At 43.0% G+C, this 27,776-nt stretch overlaps 1 pseudogene; it reads left to right on the forward strand.

Annotated features, from left to right (window-relative positions):
• The first annotated feature begins 3,480 nt into the window (after positions 1-3,480).
• Positions 3,481-4,026, forward strand: LOC129039100 (28 kDa heat- and acid-stable phosphoprotein-like; annotated as a pseudogene).
• The last annotated feature ends 23,750 nt before the right edge of the window (positions 4,027-27,776 follow it).

Raw genomic sequence — 27,776 nt, forward strand, 5'->3', positions numbered from 1 at the left:
TAGGTAAAGAATAAATAAGTCATGGTGTAATCCACATAATGGAATACTACTCAGCAAGAAAAAGAAATAGACTCACATAAAGGGTGTGGTAGGCAGGTGGATGAAGTTAAAAGAGGGCAACATGAGACCCTTAAGATGACAAAGCCATTCTGTATCTTTCTTTTTTTTTAGAGATGGGGTCTCACAGGCACGGTGGCTCATGCCTGTAATCCCAGGCAGTTTGGAAGGCCAAGGTAGGCAGATAGCTTGGGAGTTTGAGACCAGCCTGGGCAACATGGTGAAACCCCAACTCTACAAAAAAAAAAAAAAAAAAAAAATGCAGAATGGCTTTATCATATGAAGGTCAGGTCAAGCTTCAGGAGCCATGACCATACCACTGCACTCTAGCCTGCACGACTGACTGAGACCCTGTCTCAAAATAATAATAATATGACGTCTGTAATCCCAGCACTTTGGGAGGCCGAGGTGGGCGGATCACCTGAGGTCAGGAATTCAAGACCAGCCTGACCAACATTGTGAAACCCAGTCTCTACTAAAAAGACAAAATTAGCCAGGCATGATGGTGTGTGCCTGTAATCCCAGCTACTCGGGAGGCTGAGGCAGGAGAATCGCTTGAATCTGGGAGGTGGGCCATTGCACTCCAGCCTGGGCAACAAGGGCAAAACTCCATCTCAAAAAAAAAAAAAAAAAAAAAAAAATTGGTCAGGCATGGTGGCACATGTCTGTAAACTCAGCTACTCGGGAGGCTGAGGAGGGAGAATTGCTCGAACGCAGGAGGCGGCGGTTGCAGTGAGCCAAGATCGCACCATTGCGCTCCAGCCTGGGCAACAAGCACGAAACTCCGTCTCAAAATAATAATAATAATACAGAGAGCTCTTCTGTACAATTTACCCAGTTTCCCACAATGTTAACATCTTACAAAACTGGAGTACAACATCGCAACCAGGATATTGACCTTGATACAATCTACTGATCATATGCTCTTTTTTTTTTTTTGAGACAGAGTCTCACTCTGTCACCCAGGCTGGAGTGCAGAGGTGAGATCTCAGCTCACTGCACACTGTGCCTCCTAGGTTCAAGCCATTCTCCTGCCTCAGCCTCCCGAGTAGCTGGGATTACAGGCACCTGCCACTACACCTGGCTATTTTTTTTGTATTTTTAGTAGAGGCAGGGTTTCACCATGTGGGTCAGTATGGTCTCCAACTCTTGAAGTCAAATGATCCACCCACCTCGGCCTTCCTAAGTGCTGGGATTACAGGCATGAGCCACTACCACGCCTACCCCACGTCTGGCCCTTTGATCTTATGTTCTTTTTTTTTTTTTTAGTTGGAGTTTCGCTTTTGTTGCCCAGGCTGGAGTGCAATGGCGTGATCTCAGCTCACTGCAACTTCCACCTCCCATGTTTAAGCGATTCTCCTGCCTCAGCCTCCCTAGTACCTGGGATTATAGGCATGTGTCACCATACCTGGCTAATTTTGTATTTTTAGTGGAGACGGGGTTTCTCCATGTCGGTCAGGCTGGTCTCGAACTCCCGACCTCAAGTGATCTGCCTGCCTTGGCCTCCCAAAGTGCTGGGATTACAGGCATGAGCCACCACGCCCGGCCTTGATCTTATATTCTTGAGTGTTTTAGTTCTATACAATTTTATCACATGGATTCCTGTATGCCACTGGACTTAGCAGCTCACACCTGTAATTCCTACACTTTGGGAGGCCAGGAGGATCACTTGCAGCCAGGAGCTTGAGACCAGCTGGGGCAACGGAGCAAGAATCCATCTCTATTAAAAAAAAAAAAAAAAAAAAAGAAGAAGAAGGAAAAAAAAGGCAGGAGAAAATTTTGGGAGGTGATGGATATGTTTATTATCTTGATTGTGGTGACAGCTGTACACATGCAAATTTATTAAGTAGTATACTTTTTCGTATGTGTGATTGATTGTGTGTCAGTTATACCTCAATAATGCAGTTTTTAAAAATTCTGGGCCAGGCATGGTGGCTCACGCCTGTAATCCCTGCACTTTGGGAGTCTGAGGTCAGGAGTTTGAGATCAGCCTGGCCAACATGGTGAAACTCCATCTGTACTAAAAATACAAAAATTAGCCAGGTGTGGTGGTGGGTGCCTATAATTTCAGTTACTTGGGAGGCTGAGGCAGGAGAATGGCTTGAACCCGGGAGGCAGATGTTCCAGTGAGCTGAGATTGCACCACTGCACTCCAGCCTGGGCAACAAGAGCAAAACTCCATCTAAAAAAAAAAAAACAAAAAAGTGTGTGTGTGTTTATATATATATATATATATATGGATATATATGGATATGTGTATATATATGGATATGTATATATATGTATATATATGGATATGTATATATGTATATATGGATATATATGGATATGTATATATATGGATATATGTGTATATATGTATATGTATATATATATGTGTATATATGTGTGTGTGTGTGTGTGTATATATATATATATATAATATATATATATATTGGGAACAGGCCCCCAAATCTGGCCATAAACTGCCCCAAAACTGGCCATAAACAAAATCTCTGCAGCACTGTGACATGTTCATGATGGCCATGACGTCCACACTGAAGGTTGTGGGTTTACCGGAATTTACCGGAATGCGGGCAAGGAACACCTGGCCTACACAGGGCAGAAAACTGCTTAAAGTCATTCTTAAACCACAAACAATAGCATGAGCAATCTGTGCCTTAAGGACGTTCTCCTGCTGCAGATAACTAGCCAGAGCCCATCCCTTTGTTTTGGCCCATCCGTTTGTTTCCTGTAAGGAATACTTTTAGTTAATCTATAATCTATAGAAAGAATGCTTATCATTGGCTTGCCATCAATGAATATGTGGGTCAAACTCTGTTTGGGGCTCTCAGCTCTGAAGGCTGTCAGCTCCCTGATCCCACTCCACACTCTATATTTCTCTGTGTCTTTAATTCCTCTAGTGCTGCTGGGTTAGGGTCTCCACAACCAAGCTGGTCTCAGTAGGCATACATATAAATTCCAAAAGTAGCTGCCTGCAGTGGTTCATAACTATAATCTCAGCGCTTTGGGAGGCTGAGGTCAGAGAATAGCTTGAGCCCAGGAGTTTGAGATCAGTCTGGGCAACATAGGCGGACCTCATTTCTACAAAAAAAATTAAAAATTAGCCAGGTTAGTGGTGGCACATGCTTGTAGTCCCAGCTACTTGGGAGGTTGAGTGGGGAGGATCCATTTAGCCCAGGAGTTCAAGGCTGCAGTGAGGATAACAGAGCGAGACCCTGTCTGAAAAAATTTTTAAAAATCCTGGCTGGGTGCAGTGACTCACACCTGTAATCCCAACACTTTGGGAGGCCAAGGCGGGTGGATCACGAGGTCAGGAGTTCAAGACCAGCCTGATCAAGATGGTGAAACCCCGTCTCTACTAAAAATACAAAAATTCCAGTTCCGGTGTCAGTTTGAGGCGCCGCTGCCACCGCTGGAGCCATGATACCTAAAGGAGGGAGAAAGGGAGGCCACAAAGGCTGGGCGAGGCAATATACAAGCCCTGAGGAGACTGACACGCAGCTGCAGTCTGAGAAGCAGAAGGCCAGGGAAGAAGAGGAGCAAAAAGAAGGTGGAGATGGGGCTGCAGGTGACCCCAAAAAGGAGAAGAAATCCCTAGACTCAGATGAGACTGAGGATGAAGATCACTACCAGCAAAGGCGCAAAGGTGTTGACGGGCTAATCGACATCGAGAACCCCAACCGGGTGGCACAGTCAACCAAAAAGGTCACACAACTGGATCTGGATGGGCCAAAGGAGCTTTTGAGGAGAGAACGCGAGGAGATTGAGAAGCAGAAGGCAAAAGAGCATTACATGAAAATGCACTTGGCTGGGAAGAGGTAGCAAATCAAGGCCGACCTGGCCTGGCTGGTCATCATCTGGAAACAGCAGGAGGACACTGCCCGGAGGAAGGAAGAGGAAAGGAAAGCAAAAGACGATGCCACATTGTCAGGAAAATGAATGCAGTCGCTCTCCCTGAATAAGTAACTGCGACCCATGGGAAGAGATGCTGGGGACCTGGGCTGCGCTGCCAGGACCTCTGCTGTGTCTCGCCCACCCTGTGCCCTGGCGCTGCTGCAAGAGCCCCTCACGGCCAGGAGCCCCCCCATGGCCTGGGGCCTCCTCTTCATCTTGGCACAGAAATTGTTTGGGAGATCTGGGGGTGGGGTGGGGGAGGGGCAGCTGCTATCTTTGAGACAGAAAGATACAGGACAGCATTTCATATGGAACCATTTGAATGTTTTTGCTGTTTTTAGAATTCAGAGCCCCTGCTCGGGGGTGCCTGGGAGATCGGATAAGAAGAGCTTTCCTTTCTCTGGTAAGATAGCACGTAATGGCATGGTCGTGCCAGCAGGCAGCTGCTGACGGGTTTGCTACACCCAGCCCTGGACTGTGTTGCCTGGGAGCTCATTCAGAGAGGGGCTGTCATCTGGGAGCCTGTGCCCCTGGGTCCTCGAGGGTCATGGCTTGCCCCAGTCACTCCTGTCTGACCAAGGCCTTGCCTCTCTGCCCTTCCCCACCTGGTTCCTACCCACCTGGCCAGGGCCAGTGCCCATTTTTTACCCGACCCATTGATCATTTCAAGAAACCTCTGTTCTCCAGCCTGGGCAACAGAGCAAGACTCCGTCTAAAAAAAAAAAAAAAAAGAAAAGGAAAAAGAAACCTCTGTTTACTGTGTGGCACCTGGGCAAAACATGCTCCACAAATTCAACTTGTATATTTGGCAGATTGAACTTGACATTATCCAAAAAAAAAAAAATTAGCCCAGCATGGTGGCAGGTGCCTGTAATCCCAGCTACTTGGGAGGCTGAGGCAGGAGAATCACTTGAACTCGGGTGACAGAGGTTGCAGTAAGCTGAGATCACACCACTGCACTCCAGCCTAGGCAACAGAGTGAGAGTCTGTCTCAAAAAAAAAAAAAAAAAAAAAAAAAAATCCTGAAAGTTAAAATATCTCCAGAAATACAACTAAATTTTCTAATCGTGGTTCAACCAAATTGGCCCTCATTCCGTGAAAGAATAATAGGTTTCATCATCCAAATTTTGTTTGGAACCGAGGGGATAAATTCCGATTTAAAACACAGTACAAACTGTCATGTCAGGATTAGTTAGTTCTACAAGAAATCACAAAAACCCTGCAACCTATGGGTGGAGGTTGGCCACCACCTGAACCTGTTTCAACAGTGTCTATTGTAAGAAGTGAAACTGCCTTAGGCGTTTTTTGAAAACTTATTCAGAGAATTTGGTAGCCGAGGAGTTTTCCCCACATTAGCCAAATGCCAAAATATTTTAATTCTCTTATTTCCACAAACACCAAAGTTTTAATTGGTTTCCTCCTACTGCACATGCACACACATATGCTTTTTCTTTGAATGTTAATTTTGGTAAAAGTTATAACTTAAATAAAAGCACGCTGGTATGTAAAATATTTCAAACTTGCGGGATTCTTTCTCCATAAAACCTCTATTAATTCCTAAGTTTCTGATTGCTATTTTTAAAACTCATTTGCTTTTATTAAGTAAATACTGGTACAAAGTATATTCAATAATTGAATTCATAAAAACACAAATGGTACAAAACGGTAAAGTCTCTCACCTCTATTTCCACCCAATTCCCTTCCCCAAGGTGTCCAGTTTTGCCAGTTTCTTGTACGAATTGTCAGAAAGTCTACGCATATACAGGCATGTGTGTGTGTGTGTGTACACAGCACGTTGTCTCAGTATCTCAGCTGGTTTTTTTGTTTTTTTTTTGAGACAGAGTTTCACTCTTGTTGCCCAGGCTGGAGTGCAATAGCGCAGTATCAGCTCACTGTAACCTCTGCCTCCTAGGTTCCAGCGATTCTCCTTCCTCAGCCTCCACAGTAGCTGGGATTATAGGCACGCGCCACCACACCCAGCTAATTTTTGTATTTTTAGTAGAGATGAGGTTTCTCCATGTTGGTCAGGCTGGTCTCAAACTCCTGACCTCATGACCCACCTGCCTCGGCCTCCCAAAGTTCTGGGATTACAGGCGTGAGCCACCTCGCCCCGCAGTATCTCAGTTTTTTTAAAAAACAAAAAACTATAGGCCAGGCATGGTGGCTCATGCTTGTAATCCCAGAACCTTGGGAGGCTGGTGGGGGCAGATCACCTGAGCCCAGGAGTTAAAGACCAGCCTGGCCAACATGAAGAAATCCCATTTCTACTAAAAATACCAAAATTAGCTGAGTGTGGTGGTGCACGCCTGTAATCCCAGCTACTCAGGAGGCTGAGGCATGAGAATCCCTTGAACCTGGGAGGCAGAGGTTGCAGTGAGCCGAGATCACGCCATTGCACTCCAGCCTGGGTGACAGAGTGAGACTGTCTCAAAACACAAACAAAAAACTATACATTTTTTACACCATGAGATCTTATTATATTTAAAAAATGCTATTTTTAAAATAGTTAACAAATTCATGTGTTAAAATTCAATGTTTCCTTTGTTCCCTCCCTGTCTAGGAGGGGAAAACCTTTAGACAAATTCTAATAGAACTGTAAAGTTCAACAGGTTTCTCTTCTACGTTTCTGCTTCCATCTAGTTCTCCTAAACAACCAGTGTTTTCAGTTTGTTGTGTTTTCTATGCATATAGAGCCTGTTTTCCACCAATAACACAATCTTGCTCCATAAATGCAGGGACTCTGTCTATCTGGTTCACTGTTTCTTAACCTAATACAGTACCTAACACAGTTCCCGGCACATAGTAAATGTTCAATAAATCTTTTGGGGGGCTGGGAGCAGTGGCTCTCGCCTGTAATTCCAGCAGTTTGGGAGGCTGAGGCCAGCGGATTGCTCAAGTCCAGGAGTTGGAGGCCAGCCTGGGCAACATAGATCCCATCTCTGCAAAAAATTAAAAAAATAGCCAGATGTGGTGGTGTGCACCTGTCTTCCCAGTTACTTGGGAGGCTGAGGAGGGAGGATCGCTTGAGTCCAGGAGTTCGAGGCTGCAGTGAGCTGTGATCACGCCACTGTACTCCAGCCTAGGTGACAGAGCAAGACCCTGTCACAAAAAAAAAATAATAAATCTTTTCGGAATGAAATAATATCCTTATCTTCCTATCCCTTTACCTCCATTTCCAAATATATCTAGCAAGTCTAATTCTCTCATGTGAATTTTCTCAGCTTCATCCCTTCCTTGCTTTTTCTGTGATCACAGTCCCACTCAGTCTAACCATTACATGGCTTAGACCACTGCTACCTCCTGATGAATCTCCTGTCTGTCTCCCACATAGATACATAGCTCTATGGAAAGAGAAGCCATGTCACGAGATGGTTAGAAGAGACACCAGGTTTAGACTCAGACAGCCTGAGTTCATATTCCAGGTCTGCTATTTAGAAGCAATGGGGCCTTGAGGAAGCAAGTTACCCAAGATCTGTGCCTCAGTTTCGTTGCCTGTACAACAGAGATGACAGTGTCTTCCTCATGGGGTAGTTGTAAGATTAAATGGGCTAATATGTAAGGCACTTACATATAAGACATATAAGAAATGTTCAATAAATGTCATTATTATGGCAAGAATAATCTTCCTCAAACACTGTTTGAATATGAAGTCCTTTTTCATAAACCTTTAATTGCTTTTAGCAGCTCCTCATAGAAACTGTAAATTATTTACACTGAGCCCTAAATTTCCTTATCAATTTAGCTCCTCCTCCTACTTACTCAACCAGTTTTTTTCTTTTTTTCTTTTTTCTTTTTTTTTTTTTTTGAGATGGAGTTTCGCTCTTGTTGCCCAGACTAGAGTGCAATGGCATGATCTCAGCTCACCACAACCTCTGCCTCCCGACTTCAAGCTATTCTCCTGCCTCAGCCTCCCGAGTAGCTAGGACTACAGGCGCCCACCACCATGCCCAGCTAATTTTTGTATTTTTAGTAGAGACGGGGTTTCACCATTTATATACTTTGATATATTTTCAATTGTGTGTATCCAGATTATCCCAGTAGATTATAATGTCTTCAAAATCTGCCTGTCTATTCTTTCGTTACATCTTGTACATTATATTCACAATGTACACAAATATATTTTCATTTCCTCCTTCCCTCCCTCCTTCCCTTCATTCCTTCCTTCCATTTGATCATCCTCCAAATCCCCTGGCTTTCAGGAAAATGAAGACAATAAAATACAGAAAAGGCTGCGCCTGGGTATGGTCTGAGACAGGCTGCGGGAATCTGTACCTAGGTGACAGCAAAGCTGTCACTCCCAAAGTGCGTTCCTTTTAGAAAATTTGTATCTGAAGTATTTTGGGGGGTTGATATAAGCAACTGGCAAACCTTTAACAGTAAATCACTTATTACTGATCATCAGGATCATCATCAAATATTTATTTAGCAACTTTGTTATGAAGGCACCATGCTTACAGGATACAAGGAGAAATTACATGATTCTTCCTGTGCTGAACTAAAAATCTAACGTGCTGAGGTAGGAGGATCGCTTGAGCCCAGGAGTTCTAGTCCAGCCTGGGCAACATAGGGAGACACTGTCTCTGATAAATAAATAATAAGTAAATAAATAAAAATCTAGTGTGGTGATAGAGACCCCACCCAAAATGCTTAGCCACCTGAATGGTACAATAAATAAGAAAATGCCATAATTAAGTGCTGTAACAACCAATTAGTACTTCATAGAGAAGGATGAACCTCATCTGACCCCTGAAGAAAGGATCAAATATTTAATGAGCATGAGGAAAAGCTAATATTTTAGGTGGTGGACATTATATAAGTGTTATATTATTTAATGTGAAATGCCATTTAAAAACCAGGTTTCACATTTATTTACTAGACAAAGAGAGCATCAAATGACATTTATTGAGTACCCACTATCTGCAAAGTATTAGACAAGGTAGAATGGGGTACAGACATGCATAGCATGTGATCCCTGCCCTCCTAGAGATTACAATATAGTAAAGAATACAACATGTAAATAGCTGACTAGCAACTTGCAGAATGAAGGAAGCTCAGAGATCTGGAACCCCAAGAGTAGCATAAAGATTTCCTGACTGCCACAGTGTTGTGTAGTCTAGAACACAACAAATCCCTTTAACAGCAAATTCTGACAAATGTGATAATTGTGGAGACAGCAGGTGAATAACAGAGTGCCTGTGCTTTGCATTACTGAATGAATTATGCTATATTTTATTCTACCCATCCTTATCATTATTGTCATTGTAGCAAGTTGTTGTTGTTGTTGTTGTTGTTGTTTGAGACGGAGTTTCTCTCCTGTTGCCCAGGCTGGAGTGCAATGGCGCAATCTCGGCTTACTGCAACCTCCGCCTCCTGCGTTCAAGCAATTCTCCTGCCTCAAACTCCTGAGTAGCTAGGATTACAGGCATGCGCCACCAAGCCCAGCTAATTTTTTGTATTTAGTAGAGATGGGGTTTGATTGAGTATCCACTATCTGCAAAGGCACCTTGGTCTCCCAAAGTGCTGGGATTACAGGCGTGACCCACCACGCCTGGCCTATAGCTTGTTTTGGTCAGTTCCTGTCACATGAGACCTTTTTGTTTCTGAAAAAACATTACGATGTGTGGAAAGGACCTTAGTATTATCCAATCCAATTTTCTCATTTTATAAATGGGCAGCTGAGGTCTGTTAAGGAACTTGCTTAAAGTCATAAGGCTTTTTTTCTTTCATTCATTTCTTTAATAAGAAATGTACCTATAGGCCAGACACGATGGCTCATGCCTGTAATTTCGGCACTTTGGGAGGCTGAGCTGGGAGGATCGCTTGAGGCCAGGAGTTTGAGACCAGCCTGGCTAACATGGTGAAACACTGCCTCTACTAAAAATACAAAAATTAGCTGGGCATGGTGGCGAGTGCTTGTAATCCCAGCTACTAGGGAGGCTGAAGAAGGAGAATCGCTTGAACCCAGGAGGTGGAGGTTGCAGTGAGCCGAGATCTCACCACTGCACTCCAGCATGAGTAACAGAGTGAGACTCCGTCTCAAAAAAAAAAAAAAAAAAAGAAAAAGCGAGAGAGGCATTTATTTGTAACTTTTATATTACAACTTGTCATTTTAGACATTTCTTAAACTTCCTGTTTCATGACTAATCCAGGATGTAACATCTATGACAGAAAGTTAATGCTGACATAACTAAGTACTCGATGAAATTTTTGCTGCCCATCTCCACATCCCCATTAGTAGTACGAAACTGTCTTTCTTTCTTTTCTTTTCTTTTTTTTTTAAGACGCAGTCTCGCTCTGTTGCCAGGCTGGAGTGCAGTGGTGAGATCTCGGCTCACTGCAACCTCCTCCTTCCATGTTCAAGCAATTCTCCTGCCTCAGCCTCCTAAGTAGATAGGATTACAAGGGTGCACCACCACACCCGTCTAATTTTTGTATTTTTAGTAGAGACAGGGTTTTACCATGTTGGCCAGGCTGGTCTTGAACTCCTGACCTCGTGATCCACCCTCCTCAGCCCCCCAAAGAGCTGGGATTACAGGCATGAGACACTGCACCCAGACAAAACTTTCTTTTCATGCCAGTTAAAAAAGAACTTTTGTTATTTCTCCCAGGAGAACGTCAATACTATCAAACACAACAATATATAAGAAATATAAAATTACTTTTTCTTTGTATATTTCATTTTTTCCAAGTTTCAACTTTAAATAATACCCCACTGGATTTGGTAATATGCTTCTGAATAGAAATATATGTGGTTTTAATGGTAGGAATATTAGAAGAACTGAAGTTGCTTTTTTCCCCCAAGTCAATTCTTTTTTGCCCCTATTTTGAATCTTTATCTGCAAACTGGATTTTGCTCCAACTCACCAAATATCTAACTCCTGCAATATGTATTGTCTTATGCTTGACATCAAAGGACACAATAAGAAGACTGGTCCTGTACTCTCATATTGCTTATCAGATAGTGGGCAGTGTTTCATGGAACAAAAGGTTCATGAAAGACAAATAGATCCTGTTAGTTTACTGAAATGCAGGTTAAAAAAAAATTTCTTTGTCCTAAAGTGTATCCAATGTTATCAGGGGCTGGCCAGCCATGGTGGCTCATGCCTGTAATGCCAGCACTTTGGGAGGCTGAGGCAGGCAGATCACTTAAGGTCAGGAGTTTGAAACCAGCCTGGCTAACATGGGGAAACCCCAACTCTTGTAAAAAAAAAAATACAAAAATTAGCTGGGCATGGTAGCAAATCCCTGTAATCCCAGCTACTCAGGAGGCTGAGGCAGGAGAATCACTTGAACCCAGGAGGTGGATGTTGCACTCCAGCCTGGGCAACAAGAATGAGACTCATCTCAAAAACAAAAACAAACAAACAAAAAACACAAAAGAGATAAAACAACACAAAGTTATCAGGGGCTTATGAAAAGCCACCAATGATGCCTGTATGTGCTCCCAAGCTGACAGAGTGACTTCCATATAGAAAATTATGTGATGAATTACTATAGGATACTGTGTTACTAAAGCAAGCACCTCCTTCCTTTAAAAAAATAAAAATAAAAACAGCTGTGTAACACCTGAGAAAACAAATATAAACTGAAAAACAGAACATGAAAGAGTGGTGTTCACTGCTCATAGTAAAGATGTCCTTTTTTTTTAGAGAGAGGATCTTACTCTATTGCCCAGACTGGAGTGCGGTTGCAGCCTCAACCTCCTGGGTTCAAGCGATCCTCTTGCCTTAGCCTCCCAAGCGGCTGGGACCACAAGCGTGCACCACCATGCACACCTAATTAAAAAAAATTTTTTTTTGGTAGAGACAGAGGTCTTGCTATGTTGCCCAGGATGGTCTCAAACTCCTGGGCTCAAGCAATCCTCTTACCTCAAACTTCTGAATAGTTGGGATTGCAGGCACGTCCACTGTGCCCAGCTAAAGCACTTACTCTTTAGTATCTATTGAGCTAAAAGAGTATATCAATTACTTTTTGTTTTGTTTTTTGTGTTTTTTGTTTTTGTTTCTTTGAGATGGAGTCTCGCCCTGTCGCCCAGGCTGGAGTGCAGTGGCGCGATCTCGGCTCACTGCAACCTCCGCCTCCTGGGTTCAAGCGATTCTCCTGCCTTAGTAGCTGGGATTACAGGCACACGTCACCATGCCTGGCTAATTTTTTTTTTTCAATTTTTTTTTTTTTTTTTTTATTATACTTTAGGTTTTAGGGTACATGTGTGCAATGTGCAGGTTAGTTACATATGTATACATGTGCCATGCTGGTGCACTGCACCCACTAACTCGTCATCTAGCATTAGGTATATCTCCCAATGCTATCCCTCCCCCCTCCCCCCACCCCACAACAGTCCCCAGAGTGTGATGATCCCCTTCCTGTGTCCATGTGTTCTCATTGTTCAATTCCCACCTATGAGTGAGAACATGTGGTGTTTGGTTTTTTGTTCTTGCGATAGTTTACTGAGAATGATGATTTCCAATTTCATCCATGTCCCTACAAAGGACATGAACTCATCATTTTTTATGGCTGCATAGTATTCCATCGTGTATATGTGCCACATTTTCTCTCTTTTTTTTTTTACTTTTTTTTATTATTATTATACTTTAGGTTTTATGGTACATGTGCACAATGTGCAGGTTAGTTACATATGTATACATGTGCCATGCTGGTGCGCTGCACCCACCAACTCGTCATCCAGCATTAGGTATATCTCCCAGTGCTATCCCTCCCCCCTCCCCCCACCCGACAACAGTCCCCGAAGTGTGACGTTCACCTTCCTGTGTCCATGTGTTCTCATTGTTCAATTCCCACCTATGAGTGAGAATATGCGGTGTTTGGTTTTTTGTCCTTGCGATGGTTTGCTGAGAATAACGGTTTCCAGCTTCATCCATGTCCCTACAAAGGACAAGAACTCATCATTTCTTATGGCTGCATAGTATTCCATGGTGTATATGTGCCACATTTTCTTAATCCAGTCTATCATTGTTGGACATTTGGGTTGGTTCCAAGTCTTTGCTATTGTGAATAATGCCGCAGTAAACATACGTGTGCATGTGTCTTATAGCAGCATGATTTATAGTCCTTTGGGTATATACTCAGTAATGGCATGGCTGGGTCAAATGGAATTTCTAGTTCTAGATCCCTGAGGAATCGTCACACTGACTTCCACAAGGGTTGAACTAGTTTACAGTCCCACCAACAGTGTAAAAGTGTTCCTATTTCTCCACATCCTCTCCAGCACCTGTTGTTTCCCGACTTTTTAATGATCACCATTCTAACTGGTGTGAGATGGTATCTCATTGTGGTTTTGATTTGCATTTCTCTGATGGCCAGTGATGGTGAGCATTTTTTCATGTGTTTTTTGGCTGCATAAATGTCTTCTTTTGCGAAGTGTCTGTTCATGTCCTTTGCCCACTTTTTGATGGGGTTGTTTGTTTTTTTCTTGTAAATTTGTTTGACTTCATTGTAGATTCTGGATATTAGCCCTTTGTCAGATGAGTAGGTTGCGAAAATTTTCTCCCATTTTGTAGGTTGCCTGTTCACTCTGATGGTAGTTTCTTTTGCTGTGCAGAAGCTCTTTAGTTTAATTAGATCCCATTTGTCAATTTTGGCTTTTGTTGCCATTGCTTTTGGTGTTTTAGACATGAAGTCCTTGCCCATGCCTATGTCCTGAATGGTAATGCCTAGGTTTTCTTCTAGGGTTTTTATGGTTTTAGGTCTAATGTTTAAGTCTTTAATCCATCTTGAATTGATTTTTGTATAAGGTGTAAGGAAGGGATCCAGTTTCAGCTTTCTACATATGGCTAGCCAGTTTTCCCAGCACCATTTATTAAATAGGGAATCCTTTCCCCATTGCTTGTTTTTGTCAGGTTTGTCAAAGATCAGATAGTTGTAGATAGGTGGCGTTATTTCTAAGGGCTCTGTTCTGTTCCATTGATCTATATCTCTGTTTTGGTACCAGTACCATGCTGTTTTGGTTACTGTAGCCTTGTAGTATAGTTTGAAGTCAGGTAGTGTGATGCCTCCAGCTTTGTTCTTTTGGCTTAGGATTGACTTGGTGATGCAGGCTCTTTTTTGGTTCCATATGAACTTTGAAGTAGTTTTTTCCAATTCTGTGAAGAAAGTCATTGATAGCTTGATGGGGATGGCATTGAATCTGTAAATTACCTTGGGCAGTATGGCCATTTTCACGATATTGATTCTTCCTACCCATGAGCATGGAATGTTCTTCCATTTGTTTTTATCCTCTTTTATTTCCTTGAGCAGTGGTTTGTAGTTCTCCTTGAAGAGGTCCTTCACATCCCTTGTAAGTTGGATTTCTAGGTATTTTATTCTCTTTGAAGCAACTGTGAATGAGAGTTCAGTCATGATTTGGCTCTCTGTTTGTCTGTTTGTCTGTTATTGGTGTATAAGAATGCTTTGACTTTTGCACATTGATTTTGTATCCTGAGACTTTGCTGAAGTTGCTTATCAGCTTAAGGAGATTTTGGGCCGAGACGATGGGGTTTTCTAGATATACAATCATGTCATCTGCAAACAGGGACAATTTGACTTCCTCTTTTCCTAATTGAATACCCTTTATTTCCTTCTCCTGCCTAATTGCCCTGGACAGAACTTCCAACACTATGTTGAATAGGAGTGGTGAGAGAGGGCATCCCTGTCTTCTGCCAGTTTTCAAAGGGAATGCTTCCAGTTTTTGCCCATTCAGTATGATATTGGCTGTGGGTTTGTCATAGATAGCTCTTACTATTTTGAGATACGTCCCATCAATACCTAATTTATTGAGAGTTTTTAGCATGAAGTGTTGTTGAATTTTGTCCAAGGCCTTTTCTGCATCTATTGAGATAATCATGTGGTTTTTGTCTTTGGTTCTGTTTATATGCTGGATTACATTTATTGATTTGCGTATATTGAACCAGCCTTGCATCTCTGGGATGAAGCCCACTTGATCATGGTGGATAAGCTTTTTGATGTGCTGCTGGATTCGGTTTGCAAGTATTTTATTGAGGATTTTTGCATCAATGCTCATCAAGGATATTGGTCTAAAATTCTCTTTTTTGGTTGTGTCTCTGCCAGGCTTTGGTATCAGGATGATGCTGGCCTCATAAAATGAGTTAGGGAGGATTCCCTCTTTTTCTATTGATTGGAATAGTTTCAGAAGGAATGGTACCAGTTCCTCCTTGTACCTCTGGTAGAATTCGGCTATGAATCCATCTGGTCCTGGACTTTTTTTGGTTGGTAAGCTATTGATTATTGCCACAATTTCAGCTCCTGTTATTGGTCTATTCAGAGATTCAACTTCTTCCTGGTTTAGTCTTGGCAGAGTGTATGTGTCGAGGAATTTATCCATTTCTTCTAGATTTTCTAGTTTATTTGCGTAGAGGTGTTTGTAGTATTCTCTGATGGTAGTTTGTATTTCTGTGGGATCGGTGGTGATATCCCCTTTATCATTTTTTATTGCATCTATTTGATTCTTCTCTCTTTTTTTCTTTATTAATCTTGCTAGCAGTCTATCAATTTTGTTGATCCTTTCAAAAAACCAGCTCCTGGATTCATTAATTTTTTGAAGGGTTTTTTGTGTCTCTATCTCCTTCAGTTCTGCTCTGATTTTGTTATTTCTTGCCTTCTGCTAGCTTTTGAATGTGTTTGCCCTTGCTTTTCTAGTTCTTTTAATTGTGATGTTAGGGTGTCAATTTTGGATCTTTCCTGCTTTCTCTTGTGGGCATTTAGTGCTATAAATTTCCCTCTACAGACTGCTTTGAATGCATCCCAGAGATTCTGGTATGTTGTGTCTTGGTTCTCGTTGGTTTCAAAGAACATCTTTATTTCTGCCTTCATTTCGTTATGTACCCAGTAGTCATTCAGGAGCAGGTTGTTCAGTATCCATGTAGTTGAGTGGTTTTGAGTGAGATTCTTAATCCTGAGTTCTAGCTTGATTGCACTGTGATCTGAGAGATAGTTTGTTATAATTTCTGTTCTTTTACATTTACTGAGGAGAGCTTTACTTCCAACTATGTGGTCAATTTTGGAATAAGTGTGATGTGGTGCTGAGAAGAATGTATATTCTGTTGATTTGGGGTGAAGAGTTCTGTACATGTCTATTAGGTCTGCTTGGTGCAGAGCTGAGTTCAATTCCTGGGTATCTTTGTTGACTTTCTGTCTTGTTGATCTGTCTAATGTTGACAGTGGGGTGTTAAAGTCTCCCATTATTAATGTGTGGGAGTCGAAGTCTCTTTGTAGGTCACTCAGGACTTGCTTTATGAACCTGGGTGCTCCTGTATTGGGTGCATATATATTTAGGATAGTTAGCTCTTCTTGTTGAATTGATCCCTTTACCATTATGTAATGGCCTTCTTTGTCTCTTTTGATCTTTGTTGGTTTAAAGTCTGTTTTATCAGAGACTAGGATTGCAACCCCTGCCTTTTTTTGTTTTCCATTTGCTTGGTAGATCTTCCTCCATCCTTTTATTTTGAGCCTATGTGTGTCTCTCCATGTGAGATGGGTGTCCTGAATACAGCACACTGATGGGTCTTGACTCTTTATCCAATTTGCCAGTCTGTGTCTTTTAATTGGAGCATTTAGTCCATTTACATTTAAAGTTAATATTGTTATGTGTGAATTTGATCCTGTCATTATGATGTTAGCTGGTTATTTTGCTCGTTAGTTGATGCAGTCTCTTCCTAGTCTCGATGGTCTTTACATTTTGGCATGATTTTGCAGCGGCTGGTACCGGTTGTGCCTTTCCATGTGTAGTGCTTCCTTCAGGAGCTCTTTTAGGGCAGGCCTGGTGGTGACAAAATCTCTCAGCATTTGCTTGTCTGTAAAGTATTTTATTTCTCCTTCACTTATGAAGCTTAGTTTGGCTGGATATGAAATTCTGGGTTGAAAATTCTTTTCTTTAAGAATGTTGAATACTGGCCCCCACTCTCTTCTGGCTTGTAGAGTTTCTGGTGAGAGATCCGCTGTTAGTCTGATGGGCTTCCCTTTGAGGGTAACCCGACCTTTCTCTCTGGCTGCCCTTAACATTTTTTCCTTCATTTCAACTTTGGTGAATCTCACAATTATGTGTCTTGGAGTTGCTCTTCTCGAGGAGTATCTTTGTGACGTTCTCTGTATTTCCTGAATTGGAATGTTGGCCTGCCTTGCTAGATTGGGGAAGTTCTCCTGGATAATATCCTGCAGAGTGTTTTCCAACTTGGTTCCATTCTCCCCGTCACTTTCAGGTACATCAATCAGACGTAGATTTGGTCTTTTCACATAGTCCCATATTTCTTGGAGGCTTTGCTCATTTCTTTTTATTATTTTTTCTCTAAACTTCCCTTCTCGCTTCATTTCATTCATTTCATCTTCCATCGCTGATACCCTTTCTTCCATTTGATTGCATCGGCTCCTGAGGCTTCTGCATTCTTCATGTAGTTCTCGAGCCTTGGTTTTCAGCTCCATCAGCTCTTTAAGCACTTCTCTGTATTGGTTATTCTAGTTATACATTCTTCTAAATTTTTTTCAAAGTTTTCAACTTCTTTGCCTTTGGTTTGAATATCCTCCAGTAGCTCAGAGTAATTTGATCGTCTGAAGCCTTCTTCTCTCAGCTTGTCAAAGTCATTCTCTGTTGCTGGTGAGGAACTGCGTTCCTTTGGAGGAAGAGGGGTGCTCTGCTTTTTACAGTTTCCAGTTTTTCTGCTCTGTTTTTTCCCCATCTTTGTGGTTTATCTACTTTTGGTCTTTGATGATGGTGATGTACAGATGGGTTTTTGGTGTGGATGTCCTTTCTGTTTGTTAGTTTTCCTTCTAACAGACAGGACCCTCAGCTGCAGGTCTGTTGGAGTACCCAGCCAGCTGTGTGAGGAGTCAGTCTGCCCCTGCTGGGGGGTGCCTCCCAGTTAGGCTGCTCGGGGGTCAGGGGTCAGGGACCCACTTGAGGAGGCAGTCTGCCCGTTCTCAGATCTCCAGCTGCGTGCTGGGAGAACCACTGCTCTCTTCAAAGCTGTCAGACAGGGACATTTAAGTCTGCAGAGGTTACTGCTGTCTTTTTGTTTGTCTGTGCCCTGCCCCCAGAGGTGGAGCCTACAGAGGCAGGCAGGCCTCCTAGAGCTGTGGTGGGCTCCACCCAGTTCGAGCTTCCCAGCTGCTTTGTTTACCTAAGCGAGCCTGGGCAATGGCGGGCGCCCCTCCCCCAGCCTCACTGCCGCCTTGCAGTTTGATCTCAGACTGCTGTGCTAGCAATCAGCGAGACTCCGTGGGTGTAGGACCCTCTGAGCCAGGTGCAGGATACAATCTCCTGGTGCGCTGTTTTTTAAGCCCGTCGGAAAAGCGCAGTATTTGGGTGGGAGTGACCCGATTTTCCAGGTGCCGTCTGTCACCCCTTTCTTTGACTAGGAAAGGGAACTCCCTGACCCCTTGCACTTCCCGAGTGAGGCAATGCCTCGCCCTTCTTCGGCTTGCGCACGGTGCGCGCACCCACTGACCTGCGCCCACTGTCTGGCACTCCCTTTTGAGATGAACCCGGTACCTCAGATGGAAATGCAGAAATCACCCGTCTTCTGCGTCGCTCACGCTGGGAGCTGTAGACCGGAGCTGTTCCTATTCGGCCATCTTGGCTCTTCCCCCGCCTGGCTAATTTTTTGTATCTTTAGTGGAGATGGGGTTTCACCATGTTGGCCAGGATGGTCTCGAACTCCTTACTCATGATCCGCCCACCTCAGCCTCCCAAAGTGCTGGGATTACAGGCGTAAGCCACCGTGCTGCCTGGCTGACTATATCAATTACTCCTATAGCTAGACTTTACCTACCATTGTTCAAGTTAGAAGATGCTACAATTTGAAAATGATGCTATCAACAATGATTATTATCTGATTGGGTGTTGCTGAAAAGACCGATACTTAGATTACTCTATAGTTAATTGGGTGTGGTATATTTTTTCCAGTTAAGAATTAAGGTTAGAAGGGCATTATGTCTGCAACTTACTCTTAAATTGCTCAGGAAAAAAAAGACATATATATGTATATTCTAACCTATGTAAAATCTATAGGTTAGGTTTTCTACAATTAGGCTTTATAAAGAAATGTATATAATGTTATAATGTGAAGGCTATCTGGAAATTCATTGTACTGTTCCTTCAATGTTTCTGTATATCTGAAATTATATTTAACTTAGAATGAAGGTTCATGCAAGTGGATTATACATTTGATGAATGACAGAAAATTAGAATTATTTTTAAATTGATAGATAATTCATATACCATGTCATTATTTTAAAAAAGAATCAAGATTCGTTAAAACATCAACTAAAACTATTATGATCCTGATAGCCTGGTGTGCCCACCTGCAGTCCTAGATACTCAGGAGGCTGAGGGAGGATCGCTTCAGCCCAAGAGTTTGAGGCTAGCCTAGGCCAAATAGTAAGATTTAATCTCAAAAAAATTATTATGATCCAAAGTAATTATGAAAAATATTACATAAGCAGAATATGTATAAAAAAAGAGCAAAAAGAAAAATATGTATTCACAGGCACTTTATATCTTATGTTTAACAGCAAAGCTTCTATTATACTTTCATTAGATAAAACACTAGAGAATTATACTTTGTGGAGTTTTTGTGTTTTGTTTTGTTTTGTTTTGTTTTTGAGACAGGGTCTGGATCTGTCATCCAGGCTGGAGTGCAGTGTTGTGATCTCGGCTCACTGCAGCCTCTGCCTTCCAGGCTCAAACAATCCTCCCACCTCAGCCTCCCAAGTAGTTGGGACCACAGGCATACGCCACCATGTCCAGCTAATTTTTTGTATTTTTGGTAAAGATGGGGTTTCACCAGGCCGGGTGCGGTGGCTCACACCTGTAATCCCAGCACTTTGGGAGGCTGAAGCGGGCGGATCACGAGGTCAGGAGATCGAGACCATCCTGGCTAACACGGTGAAACCCCGTCTCTACTAAAAATACAAAAAATTAGCTGGGTGCAGTGGCGGGCGCCTGTAGTCCTGGCTACTCGGGAGGCTGAGGCAGGAGAATGGTGTGAGCCGGGGAGGCGGAACTTGCAGTGAGCCGAGATAGCGCCACTGCACTCTGGCCTGGGTGAAAGAGCAAGACTCCGTCTCAAAAAAAAAAAAAGATGGGGTTTCACCATGTTGCCCACGCTGGTCTCGAACTCCTGAGCTCAAGCTATCCACCTGCCTCAGCCTCTCAAACTGCTGGGTCAGGCATGAGCCACTGTGCCTGACCACTTTGTGTTTTTTATTCACTAGCTAGATGGTCAGAGAAATAATTAATACCAAAAATAGAATATCAATGGCACTTAAATTTTTGGCCTTGAAGCAAAAATTTCAGTAATTCTCCAATTTCAGCTTCAATTATGTCAACTGCAAAATTAACTAAATCCTCAAGTTTTATTCCTGGCCCTACTACTTACAAGCTCTTTGGACCTTGAATAAGTCCCTCAACCTCTCTGAATCTAGCCTCTATAAAATGCAAGGAGTCATATTAAGTTGTCTTAGAAATTCCCTTTAGCACTAACATTCTAAGTTCCTTTTTACAAATAGGGAAATAGAAATTCTAATTTTAAGTAACTTTGAAGAAGTCACATGATAAAAGGAAAGCCTAATTTTAAAAGAGTCAATTATTAGCTACAAGTGACAAGTTTAAAAAAAAAAGATAAAAGAGGCAATTAATCATATCCAGTCTGGATTCATACACCAACAAGAAGCCCATTGTAGAAAAACTGTCTTAAACTTCCCAGGCACATCTGCTCTCAAGGATCATCCTCGAGTGATCAGTTGCCAAAGCTCATCTCATTCTATAAGGGGTGGGGAATGGAAGTGCTAAACCTTCTAGTTTGTTCTTGGGAATGTTTTCCATCTATCAGAGGCTCACAAACCTCCTGGAGACAGGAGTAGGAAGGAAGAAGAGGCCCTGGAGTCAACACAGTCTCCACAGAGACTTGGGACAGGAGATGACTTGGCCAAAGGATTGTTGCTACAATAGGCTTTGTGTTTTGTTATCCTTTGTAACTACCCCAACACTTTCTGGTAAGTGAGAAAACATGTTAGGTTCATTTTGAATCCCTGCCCTTTTTATGTGATCTTAATTATGGGAAAGCGGTACAAAGATTGACCTCTGATCCTCTGGCTCATCAGCATATGCTAATCATCTTAGCTTTCTTTGTGCAGTTTGACCCCACATAAGGAAATATCCTGGTTTGAAGTGTCCACTTCTCTAAAACAGAAAAGGAGAAAAGAAGAAAGGACAAAATCTATAGGTTAGATTTTCTACAGTAAGATAGGCTTTATAAAGCAATGTACTTTTTTTTCTGAGATGGAGTCTCGCTCTGTCGCCCAGGCTGGAGTGCAGTGGCACAATCTTTGCTCACTGCAACCTCCACTTCCTGGTCCAAGCCAAGTAACTGAGACTACAGGTGTACACCAACACACTTGGCTAATTTTTGTATTTTTTGTAGAGACGGACTTTCACCATGTTCCCCGGGCTGGTTTTGAACTCCTGAGCTTAAGCCTCACTTTGGCCTCCCAAAGTGCTAGGATTACAGGGCTGAGATCGATCGATCTATCTATCTATCTGTCTATCTATCTATCTACCTATCTTTTTTTTTTTTTTTGAGAGAGAGTTTTGTCGCTCTTGTTGCCCAGACTGGAATGCAATGGCGCCATCTTGGCTCACTGCAACCTCCACCTCCCGGGTTGAAGCGATTCTCCTGCCTCGGCCTCATGAATAGCTGGGATTACAGGCATGCACCACCACACCCGGCTCATTTTGTATTTTTAGTAGAGATGGGGTTTCTCCATGTTGGTCAGGCTGGTCTCAAAGTCCCGAACTCAGGTGATCTGCTTGCCTCGACCTCCCAAAGTGCTAGGATTACAGGCGTGAGCCACCACGCTCGGCCTGGGATCTATATTTTTAACAAGCATTTTGGTGATTATATTACAGAGGGTCTAGTACCACATTGAGAAATACTGACTTAGCCAAAGAGGGTTCTTTCTTGTAAGGGAAAAAAATTTTTCTTTGTAATTTACTCACTCACTCCAGAAGTATTTATTAAGTACCCACTGTAAACTTACAATTGTATTAATTGTAAAGTTGGTATGTGTAGACTGAAAAGGACTTTTGGTACAAAACTGTTTGCAAAATACAAAATAAAGCAGATAGGCCAGGCGCTGTAGCTCACGCCTGTAATCCCAGCACTTTGGGAGGCCAAGACGGGTGGATCACCTGAGGTCAGGAGTTCGAGACCAGCCTGGCTGATGAGACCCTGTTCCTACTAAAAATACAAAAATTAGTCAGGCATGGTGGTGTGTGTCTGTAGTCCCAGCCACCTGGGAGGCTGAGGCTCAAAAATCACTTGAACCCAAGAGGCAGAGGTTGCAGTGAGCTGAGATCGCGCCACTGTACTCCAGTCTGGGTGGCAGAGTGAGACTTCATCTCAAAAATAAAAATAATAAATAAATAAATAAAGCAGATGGCCAGCTGAGCCTGGATACCAGATTGTTCACATCAGTGAGTAGACAAAGCTAATGAGACAAAGCATCAGAAGCATAACAAAGGATGCTGGATTTGGAAGAAGAAACTTCAGCATGAAAATCTCTTTGCACCAGCCCTTCCTCTGAGGCAATAATCAAGATGTATATTGAGTTATAGCAGAAAGTTAGATTTTAGGGTCAGAGAGATCAGGATTAAAATTTAGACCTTATGGCTGGGTGCGGTGGCTCATGCCTGTAATTCTAACACTTTGGAAGTTCAAGGCAGGAGGATTGTTTGAGGTCAGGAGTTTAAAGACCAGCCTGGGCAACAGAGCAAGACCCCTGTATCTACAAAAAATAAAAAAAAAACTAGCCAGGCATGGAGGCACACACCTGTAATCCCAGCTATTTGGGAGGCTGAGGGGGAAGATTGCTTGAGCCCAGGAGGTCAAGGCTGCAGTGAGCTGAGATCGTGCCACTGCACTCCAGCCCGGGCAACAGAGCAAGACCCTAAAAAAAAAAAAAAGAAAAATTAGACTTTGTCAGCTATTGCCTATATGAAGCCTTGGACAAGACACATTTGTCAGTCTCCATTCCTCCATCTGTAAACTGAGGATGGTAATAATCTACCCTCAGGCTTCTTGTAAGAACTGAAGAAAAAAATGAACATCAAGGATTTGACAAACTTCCTGGTTTATGATAGTTACTTAACTGGTGGTGATTATTATTAGGTGTCCTATTGGAAAAATAATGAGGTAATCCCACCCCACAAGATGAACAAGAAGAGACTGGAAGGCCAGGCAAGGTGGCTCACCCCTGTAATCCCAGAACTTTGGGAGGCTGAGGTGGGAGGATCACTTGTGGCCTCCCAAAGTGCTGGGATCGAGACCAGCCTGGGCAATACAGTGACAATGCTTCTCTATGAAAAAAATGTTTTTTTGTTTGTTTGTTTGTTTGTTTTGAGACAGGGTTTTGCTCTGTTGCCCAGCTGGAGTGGTATGACCACAGCTCACTGCAACCTAGACCTCGTGGGTGCATGTGATCTTCCCACCTCAGCCTCCCGAGTAGCCAGGACTACAAGCACATGCCACTGTGCTTGGCTAATTTTTTAAAAAATTTTTTTGTAGAGATGAGGTAGTGCCATGTTGCCCAGAATGGTCTCAAACTCGCTTGAGCAATCCTCCCACCTCAGCCTCCCAACATACTGGATTACAGGTGTGAGTCACTGTGCCCAGCCTGAAAATTTTCTATTTTTAGAGACTGGAGCAGACACTACTAGCTGCCTTCCCTCGATTCATTGTCCTTTTATTTATTTTTTTCTTTCTGAGAGAGCAGGAATATTGCTAACCACAGAACTACATTTTCCAACCTCCTTCACTGCCCAAGGGTGGCCATATTCCACAGTGTTGGTCAATGGGACTTATATGAAAGTCTACTGGATTTTCTTTTTGTAATTTTTTTTTTTGAGACAGTCTCACTCTGTTGCCCAGGCTGGAGTGCAGTGGTGTCATCTTGTCTCACTGCAACCTCCGCCCCCTGGGGTTCAACGGATTCTTGTGTTTTAGCCTCCCGAGTGGCTGGGACTATAGGCACGCACCACCACACTCAGCTAATTTTTGTATTTTTTAGTAGAGACAGGGTTTCACCATGTTGGCCAGGCTGGTCTCTAACTCCTGACCTCAAATGATCCGCCTGCCTTAGCCTCCCAAAGTGCTGGGATTACAGGCATGAGCCACCACGCCCAGCCTCTACTGGACTTTCTCTTTTTTTTTTTTTTTTGAGATGGAGTCTCACTCTGTCTCCCAGGCTAGAGTGCAGTGGCGCAGTCTCGGCTCACTGCAACCTCCGCCTCCCAGATTCTCTTACTTCAACCTTCCGAGTAGCTGGGATTACAGGCGCATGCCACCACACCCAGCTAATTTTTCTATTTTTAGTAGAGACAGGGTTTTGCCATGTTGGCCAGGCTGGTCTCAAACTCCTGACCTCAGGTGATCCTCCTGCCTTAGCCTCCGAAAGTTCTGGGATTACAGGCATGAGCCACCATGCCAGGCACGGACTTTCTATTTTATTTTCTCCTTACAGCTTTCTTCTACTTCCCTGGCACAGACAGGTGGGGCTGGGGTGCAAAGGCCATCTTTTGATCAGAAGAGACAAGGAGCAGAATAGAAGACAGAAAACATAAGATACAAGAAGAAGAGACACTGGTGACATGAGGGAGACACTGCCACTCAAGACTACCTACTCTAATTACCTATGTGAGAAGATTAAACCCATGTGGTGAAAAAAAAAGAAAAGAGAGACATAATCATCAAAGACTGAGAAGCAAAAGTCAGCCTGGCGAAGAAAACAGCATTAGCAAAGGCCCAGTAGCAAAAAGAATATAAAGCAGGATGTAGAGTTTCAATAGATCATCTTGGTTGGAACAAAAGGGCCAGTTGGTGGGTGAAAAGGAAGAGTGTGAGGTTTGATAAGGTGTGGTGGGTTCTGATACAAGTCAAACTGTCATAACAAATGAAAACATTCGTAACACCCTAAGTACAACAGTTTTGCTCTTATAACTTTTACTTCCTTTCTTAAAATGTGTTGGTAATAAAACATTCTATAAGACCAAGCTATTTATTATTATTATTTTTTTATTTTTGAGACAAGTCTTGCTCTGCCACCCAGGCTGGAGTGCAGTGGTGCAAACACAGCTCACTGCAGCCTGGGCTCAGGTGATCCTCCTGCCTCAGCCTCTTGAATAGCTGAGACCACGGGCATGTGCCACCATGCTCAGCTAATTTTTAATTTTTTGTAGAGATGGGGTTTCGCCATGTTGCCCAGGCTGGTCTCAAACTCCTGGGCTCAAACCCCCCTGGGCCTCCCAAAGGGCTGGGATTATAGTCGTGAGCTTCCACACCCAGCCCTAGGCCAAGCTATTTAAATAAGTAATATTTTGTAAATAGACTAAAGAGCAATGCCATCAAGATGACAGAGCAAATAAAATGGCATAGGCAATGTCAGGGATGAAAAGGAATTTAGAGATATCTCTTTCAATTCAACCTCCCTTTTACGAGATAAGAAGTTAAGAGTCCTGGCAATGTAAGGTCCTGTCTAAAGTTTTGACAATGCCAGACAACACTGCTGCCTCATTTACTAACAGTTGATGGAATCTTTGTGTTCACAACTCTACCTGAATTACACGACTGTTATTCTTTGAAGATCAATATGAAAAATATGAAACATATAAAAAATTAAAGAAAAGACAAAGACACTATACACAGAAGATGTTGAAATTAAGGATGGGAAGTTTAGACTTGGATTGGGGCAGTGGTCGAGAGAAATAGAGGAGACATCAAGAGACATTCCAGTTGAGAAAGTATTACCTGTGCTACATTTTCAGGGTGACTGCCTGAATAAGGAGGCCATAAGAGAAGAGAAAAATAGAGATTTCCAACTGTGACCCCAGCATCAGAAGTGAAGTTTAATTTAGAAGTGGTGATTGTTAAAGGGGAAAGGTAACAACACATTTCATCTAAAAGTAATTCTTGGCCAGGCATAGTGGTTCATACCTGTAATCCCAGCACTTTGGGCAGGCTGAGGCAGGAGTATCACTTGAGTCAAGGAGTTCCAGACTAGCCTGAGCAACATAGTGAGACCCCATTTCTTAAAAAAAAAAAAAAAAAAAAGAGTAATCCCAGCACTTTGGGAGGCCGAGGTGGGCGGATCATGAGGTCAGAAGATCAAGACCATCTGGGCTAACACGGTGAAACTCTGTCTCTACTAAAAACACAAAAAAATTAGCTGGGCGTGGTGGTGTGTGCCTGTAGTCCCAGCTACTTGGGAGGCTGAGGCAGGAGAATGGCGTGAACCTGGGAAATGGAGCTTGCAGTGAGCTGAGATCATGCCACTGCACTCCAGCCTGAGCAACAGAGCAAGACTCTGTCTCAAAAAAAAAAAAAAAACAAAGAAAGGTAATTATCTGAGGCCAGGTGAGGTGGTTCATGCCTATAATCCCAGCACTTTGGGAGGCCAAGGCTGGCGGATCATGAGGTCAAGAGATGGAGACCATCCTGGCCAACTTGGTGAAACTCTGTCTGTACTATACAGGTTTGAAGCTATACAGATTGAGTTATCCCTTGTATGAAATGCTTGGGATCAGCAGGTTTTCAGATTTCTGGCTGGGTGCAGTGGTTCACGCCTGTAATCCCAACATTTTGGGAGGTCAAAGGGGGTGGATCCCTTGAGCTCAGGAATTCGAGACCAGCCTGGCCAACATGGTGAAACCCCACCTAGTAAAAATACAAAAATTAGCTGGGGGTGGTAGTGTGCACCTGTGGTCCCAGCTACTCAGAGGCTGAGGCAGGAGAATCGCTTGAACCCAGGAGGCAGAGGTTGCAGCGAGCCGAGATCAGGCCACTGCACTCCAGCCTGGCAACTGAGCGAGAATCCATCTCAAAAATAAAAAAAAAAAGTATTTGCAAGATGAAGTAGTTCTGGAGACCAGTTGCACAATGTGGATACATGTAACATTAATGAACTGTGCACTTAAAGTTGGTTAAGATTGTAAACTTTATTTTAAAAAAGAACTAAAAAGTGCCTGTAATTTTTTTTTTTTTTTTTTAAAGACAGGATCTCACTCTGTCACCTAGGCTGGAGTGCAGTGGCACCATCTTGGCTCACTGCAGCCTCCCACCTCCCAGGCTTAAGTGATCCTCCTGCCTCAGCCTCCTGAGTAGCTGGGACTACAAACCTGCACCACCATGTCCAGCTAATTCTTATATATTTTTTTGTAGAGACAGGGTTTCACCATGTTGACCAGGCTGGTCTTAAACTCCTGAGCTCAAGCAATCTGCTCACTTCTGCCTCTCAAAGTACTGGGATTACAGGTGTGAGCCACCTTGCCTGGCCAGCTCTCTCTCTCTCTCTCTATATATATATATGTATGTATTTATTTATTTATTTATTTTTATTTTTTAATTTTTTTCCCTTGAGATGGAGTCTCACTCTGTTGCCCAGGTTGCAGTGCAGTGGTGTGGTCTCAGCTCACTGCAACCTCCACCTCCTGGGTTCAAGCGATTCTCCTGCCTCAGCCTCTTGAGTAGCTGGGACTACAGGTGCACACCACCACACCTGGCTAATTTTTGTATTTTTAGTACAGATGGGGTTTCACCATGTTGGCCAGCCTGGTCTCAAACTTCTGTCCTCAAGTGATCCACCCACCTCACTCCCATAGTGCTGGGATTATAGATGTGAGCCATCATACCCAGCCAAGCCCATTATTTTTTTTTCTTTTTTGAGATGGAATCTCGCTTTGTCGCCCAGGCTGGAGTACAATGGCGTGATCTCGGCTCACTGCAACCTCTTCCTCCCAGGTTCAAGAGATTCTCCTGTCTCAG

Source organism: Pongo pygmaeus, chromosome 5, assembly GCF_028885625.2.
Source record: "Pongo pygmaeus isolate AG05252 chromosome 5, NHGRI_mPonPyg2-v2.0_pri, whole genome shotgun sequence".
Classification (NCBI taxonomy): Eukaryota; Metazoa; Chordata; class Mammalia; order Primates; family Hominidae; genus Pongo; species Pongo pygmaeus.